Below are 6,563 nucleotides of genomic sequence, written 5' to 3'. Positions count from 1 at the left end.
CCCTCCCCCCACCCCACCCCGGCCCACACCTCCCTTTCTCGGGAACGCGCAGCGGACTCGCGACGCCGGTGCCGCGCACGGGCGCGCCTCCCCGCCGGGGCCGCTCCGAGCCTCTCTCTAGTCCAGACCCGGACTCCGGCGGCCCACGAGCATGCGCAGCGAGCGCCCGCCGAGCCCTCCCGAGGACGGCTCCGCTGCTCCGGGTCTTCGCGACGGTCGAGCAGAGATGCAAGCCAACCAATAGGAGGGGAGGGGCGGGTCCGGAGCCGGAAAGGGGGCGGGGCAGCCGCCAGGAAGCCGGTGGGGACTTTGAAGCTGGAAGCTTGCTGTTACCTGGTCTGTTCAGTCAGCTGCAGAGCCTCGTGCACAGCCTCGGGTCAGCTATGTGCTTACTCCAGCACTTCACGGCAAAAGGAGGCTGTGAATGAACACTCCTTGACATCGCTTAATATTTAGGGGCCATTAGCAAATGGTCACACGAAAAGACTTGCATTTGTGTTGGTAATCAAATTGTTCCCTTCCCTTGGCACCACGCTGGCCCAGTAACAAAGCTGCTGCCGATTGAGCAAATGCACGTATCCGTATCCGTGCAGCTAAGCAGTACAGCCGTCTTGAAGTGGAGTCTCTTGACTCCATTACACAATGAGTCAACTGCTTAAAGCTCTGTTGGTAATTTGCATTGCTCTTGTGAGAAAGGTCACGCTGCAAATACAAGTCAGTGATGACCACTTACTCTACTTCAGAGAAAGAACAAAGTTCCTCCGGCATCGTACAGTTGTTGGCCAAACACCTCACCTAGGCCCCGCAAATTACTTACACCCTCCCCAGAGTCTACTGGTTCTCTTGCTTCAGAAGTTCAGAAATGCTGGCTTCTCTTCAAATAAGACCTCCCCACCGCTGCCTGTGACGCCTTAACATGTCTTTAACTTCATTGCCCCATAGGTAACAACTTCTCAGCATAATCACCTTTTTTTTTTTTTTTTTTTTTTTTTTTTTTTGGTTTTTCGAGACAGGGTTTCTCTGTGTAGCTTTGCGCCTTTTCCTAGAACTCACTTGGTAGCCCAGGCTGGCCTCGAACTCAGAGATCCGCCTGGCTCTGCCTCCCAAGTACTGGGATTAAAGGCGTGGCCACCACCGCCCCGGCATAATCACCTTTTAAGGCTTCTCTGTTCCAATTTTTTTGTTGACTTTAAACCACTTTTCTGATTGACTCTTTTTGTGTCGTTGTTGTTGTAACTTTTGAAAGAATAGAATAACAAGAATACTAAGACTCCATGAGTATATGTAGGACTCAGTCAATACCTCTTGAATGAACAAATGTACATTCTCTTCCACTCTGGTACAGTAGTTACTGCCCCCAACTTCACATATAAGTTAGGTGCGTGTGCACATGATGCACAAAAATCACTCGAAAATGTACATGTTAATCTTGTCACCATTCTATTCCTCTTGCTGTGTGTGGTAAAATACTGTCAAAAAACGACTTGAGAATAAAGGAGTTTATTCTGGCACATATCTGGTTGCAGGGGCTCCATATAGCTGGTCACAATAAATCAGAGGTCAGGAAGCAGAGAGAGAGGCATGCTCATCATGCTTCTTCATTGTATGTAGTCCAGAATCCATTGCCCATGGAACAGCCCTGCCCACCACACTTAAGATTGGTCTTCCCACCTCGGTTAATATAACCAAGATAATCCTTCATAGGCAATGTCAGAGACCTGTCTCCCAGTGGATATAGATCCTGACAAGTTTCCAGTGAACACCAACCACCACATCACTCAACTGGTTGAATGCATTGGCTCTTCAGCCTTTATGACAATGTGCTTTTCAAAGCACCTTCAAGCTCATATGCTGTTTGTATTCTTAGGAGATCACTGAATATGCTCACTTGGCTCTGTGTTTAAACTGTGCTGCCTGGACATGGCCTGGAACTTTTTGCTATAAGATTTCTTTAAATAAATGCAGCAGCTGCTTCAAAACACCCTTCAAGGTGCTTGTGCATAGGCCTTCTTCTGCCTGCTCTGCCGCACTGACTCAGTCCTCCAGTGGCTCAGACCTTCCCCTTTCCCTGTGGTCCTAGAAGAAGTTCCTGGGGTTCTCCTATCCCAAAGTACATACCTAATATCAAATATTTGTTTTTATTGAATATTTCCTTAGTTTCCAATGAACACTGTTATAAGTATCTTTTCATCAATCATTTCCCATGTCTTTGTTTACTGTCTCAACTCCTCCAAAGTAATCACGGGTGTGAATAAGTTTAGCCCTTTGGAAACTCATTGGCAAGTTGCCTTGCAGGGAAAATGTAGGCTTGGGTGACACATTGCTGGGATCAAAACAGCTCTGCCACTGCAAGTGAATTCTCATTTTCAGGACCTTAGGAACTACCCGAGAGGCCTCTTCTTCCGTCTGAACAAAGAAACAAAAACCTCTGCAAACGGTATTTTCTGGTTGCATTGGTCCATGGAAAATGTGTTGACGTTATACTTTAAAGAACTGTATTTGGTATTTACATTTTTCCCTGCAATCTTCATGGGATTTAAACCAGTTTTCTGGGCCCTGAAAGTACTGGGAGTCAGAACCATTGCACCCATGCTGCCTAAATGCAGGAGGCAGCCCAGTTGCCACCACAAGCTATGAGTTCCTTGATCTGATTGTACCTAAGCTAGAAAACTGGTATGGTGATGACTACATGATATAGTAAAAAATAAATAATTTGCTACAAGTACAGTGCTTACAGACATCTAACACATAGGCTAGTCAACAAACTGCTGTTGCTATATTATTACCAATTTTTCCACATCACTGTATGAGATTACTGTGCCGAAGTGATCACGGTTCATTCCATGCGAGCAAATGTGTACTTATCCATCATTACCCATTGTCTTACAGAACTATTCACTGCCACTTCATATGTAGAGATATTGATTTAGGTGAAACATTTGTCTTTTTTTATTTTTGTTTTCTTTTAGACTTCACACATCCATTTCATCCTAACAGCATATAATTTGTCTGTTTTTTACTTGCTTAACAATTTACTGTTTCACTAAACAATCATCTAGAATTTGTTTTAGAGTGATGAAATAATATTTTTTTCTAAGTAGCTCATGGTACTTTCCATTCTATTTGCTAAAGGACTTTTCTCCTATATTAGTGGTCTTAAAAAAATGTGTTCACATGGCGGCTCTGGAGAGGGTGGCACTGAGCTGTTGGGTATGAAGTGTAACGGAACAGACTTTACCACCTGAAACTGCTGCTTCAAGTTCAGATCAGGCAAGGAACAGACCCGGAACAACCAGCAACACCAAAGAAGAGTACACAAGTTGAAGACACAACACTTGATCTGAAACAAGAAGTTTGTGCCTACTCAACAGCTTTGAAAGAGCACTTCCCAACGCTGCTAGTAGTCTTTGTTTTCTTCAGTGCTGTACTGTGAGATTGCCCGGTGCAGCAGCAGTTGTATTCTTTATTAGCTTGATAGATCATTTCCTTTTGCTCCCTTTATTTTTATTTATTTATTTTTTTAATACTAGCAACTTTCATCCTTTGGAACTTGTGCTGCAAAAGAAAAGTCAGCAAATACTACTGAAAGTGCAATATTTGATTATCACTGGGAGATGAGCTTTGATCCAAACCTTCTCCACAACAATGGACACAATGGGTACCCCAATGGTACTTCAGCAGCACTGCGTGAAACTGGGGTTATTGAAAAACTGTTGACCTCTTATGGATTTATTCAGTGTTCAGAACGGCAAGCTAGACTTTTCTTCCACTGTTCACAATATAATGGCAACCTCCAGGACTTAAAAGTAGGAGATGATGTTGAATTTGAAGTATCATCTGACCGACGGACTGGGAAACCTATTGCTATTAAATTGGTGAAGATAAAACCTTAAATACATCCTGAGGAACGAATTAATGGTCAAGAAGTGTTTTATCTGACTTACACATCTGAAGACGTGGAAGGGAACGTTCAGCTGGAAACTGGAGATAAAATTAACTTTGTAATTGATAACAGTAAACACACTGGTGCTGTAAGTGCTCGTAACATTATGCTTTTGAAAAAGAAACAAGCTCACTGTCAAGGAGTAGTTTGTGCCATGAAGGAGGCGTTTGGCTTTATTGAAAGAGGTGATGTTGTAAAAGAGATATTCTTTCACTATAGTGAATTTAAGGGTGACCTATAAACCTTACAGCCTGGAGATGATGTGGAATTCACAATCAAGGACAGAAATGGTAAAGAAGTTGCAACAGATGTCAGACTATTGCCTCAAGGAACTGTCATGTTTGAAGATATTAGCATTGAACATTTTGAAGGAACTGTAACCAAAGTTATCCCAAAAGTACCTAGTAAAAACCAGAATGACCCATTGCCAGGACGAATCAAAGTTGACTTTGTGATTCCTAAAGAACTTCTCTTTGGAGACAAAGTGACACAAAATCCAAAGTGACCCTGCTGGAAGGTGACCATGTTAGGTTTAATATTTTAACAGATTGATGTGACAAATTAGAACGAGCAACCAACATAGAGGTTCTATCAAATACATTTCAGTTCACTAATGAAGCCAGAGAAATGGGTGTGATTGCTGCCATGAGAGATGGTTTTGGTTTCATCAAGTGTGTGGATTGTGATGCTTGTATGTTCTTCCACTTCAGTGAAATTCTAGATGGGAACCAGCTCCACATTGCAGATGAAGTAGAGTTTACCGTGGTTCCTGATATGCTCTCTGCCCAAAGAAATCATGCTATTGGGATTAAAAAACTTCCCAAGGGCATGGTTTCATTCCATTCCCATTCAGATCATCGTTTTTCTGGGCACTGTAGAAAAAGAAGCCACTTTTTCCCATCCTAAAACCACAAGCCCAAATAAAGGCAAAGACAAGGAGGCAGAAGATGGCATTATTGCCTATGATGACTGTGGGGTGAAACTGACTATTACTTTTCAAGCCAAGGATGTGGAAGGATCTACTTCTCCTCAAATAGGAGATAAGGTTGAATTTAGTATTAGTGACAGAGGCCTGGACAGCAGATTGCAACTTGTGTGAGACTTTTAGGTCGTAATTCTAACTCTAAAAGGCTCTTGGGTTATGTGGCAACTCTGAAAGATAATTTTGGATTTATTGAAACAGTTAATCATGATAAGGAAATATTTTTCCATTATAGTGAGATCTCTGGTGATGTTGATAGCCTGGAACTGGGAGATATGGTTGAATACAGCTTGTCCAAAGGCAAAGGCAATAAAATCAGTGCTGAGAAAGTAAACAAAACTCACTCAGTGAATGGCATTACTGAGGAAGCTAATCCCACCATCTACTCTGGTAAAGTCATTCGTCCTCTGAGAGGTGTTGATCCAACACAGATTGAGTACCAAGGAATGATTGAGATTGTGGAGGAGGGGGATATGAAAGGTGAAGTGTATCCATTTGGCATAGTTGGGATGGCCAACAAAGGGGATTGCCTACAGAAAGGGGAGAGTGTCAAGTTCCAGTTGTGTGTCCTTGGCCAAAATGCACAAACTATGACCTACAACATCACACCCCTTCGTAGGGCCACTGTGGAATGTGTGAAAGATCAGTTTGGCTTTATTAACTATGAAGTAGGAGATAGCAAGAAACTCTTTTTCCATGTGAAAGAAGTTCAGGATGGCATTGAGCTGCAGGCAGGAGATGAGGTGGAGTTCTCAGTGATTCTCAATCAGCACACTGGGAAATGCAGTGCCTGTAACGTTTGGCGAGTCTGTGAAGGCCCCGAAGCTGTTGCAGCTCCTCGACCTGATCGATTGGTCAATCGCTTGAAGAATATCACCCTGGATGATGCCAGTGCTCCTCGTCTAATGGTTCTTCGTCAGCCAAGGGGACCAGATAACTAAATGGGATTTGGTGCAGAAAGAAAGATCCATCAAGCTGGTGTCATTGACTAACCACACCCACAAAGCACATCATTAATCCACTATGGTCAAGTTGGGGGGATTCTGGTGAAGGGTTCTGAATATCTTTCTCTTCATCCCTCCTAAAATCTGGAATACTTATTCTATTGAGCTATTACACCAGTTTTAACACCTTCCTCGTGTTATGTTTTAAAAAAATAAATAAATTTAAGAAACCATTTTAAAATTATGCACAGTTGCAGCCTGGGAAAATTAAGGTGGCGCCTTATAGTATCAATTTAGGAGCTTTATTTGGTGCATTTAACACAACTGGTAATTGCAAATTCCACTTCGCCTGTGTAAATGAACAATACAGACTGTTACCTTGTTGGCCCTATGAAATTCTGCACTCTATTGAGTATATACTCTACCTTCATTACTTAGCACTCAGTCACATTCTTTTCCTTTTTTTTTTCCTGTTCATTATGCTTTAATTCTGAGGACCATATGAAGGTAGAATATATTACCTTTAAAAACTTGCAAAAATTTATATAGCAAACGATTTTAAGTTGACGGCCAAATGTTAAAATGTTAGTTTCATATCATTTATAATCTTGTCACAATCCACTTAATGAGTTTGATTACATTTCAGTGAAAATTATCTTCCAGAGTAGGTTTTTTTTTTCTTCCTGGGATGGGG

At 42.3% G+C, this 6,563-nt stretch overlaps 1 pseudogene; it reads left to right on the top strand.

Moving 5' to 3' along the window:
• The first annotated feature begins 3,196 nt into the window (after positions 1–3,196).
• LOC121827333 (cold shock domain-containing protein E1 pseudogene) lies at positions 3,197–6,113 on the top strand (annotated as a pseudogene).
• Positions 6,114–6,563: the final 450 nt, after the last annotated feature.

This window comes from Peromyscus maniculatus, chromosome 2 (assembly GCF_049852395.1).
Source record: "Peromyscus maniculatus bairdii isolate BWxNUB_F1_BW_parent chromosome 2, HU_Pman_BW_mat_3.1, whole genome shotgun sequence".
Classification (NCBI taxonomy): Eukaryota; Metazoa; Chordata; class Mammalia; order Rodentia; family Cricetidae; genus Peromyscus; species Peromyscus maniculatus.
The sequence above is the reverse complement of the archived record's forward strand: the minus strand, read 5'-3'. Positions and strand labels throughout refer to the sequence as shown.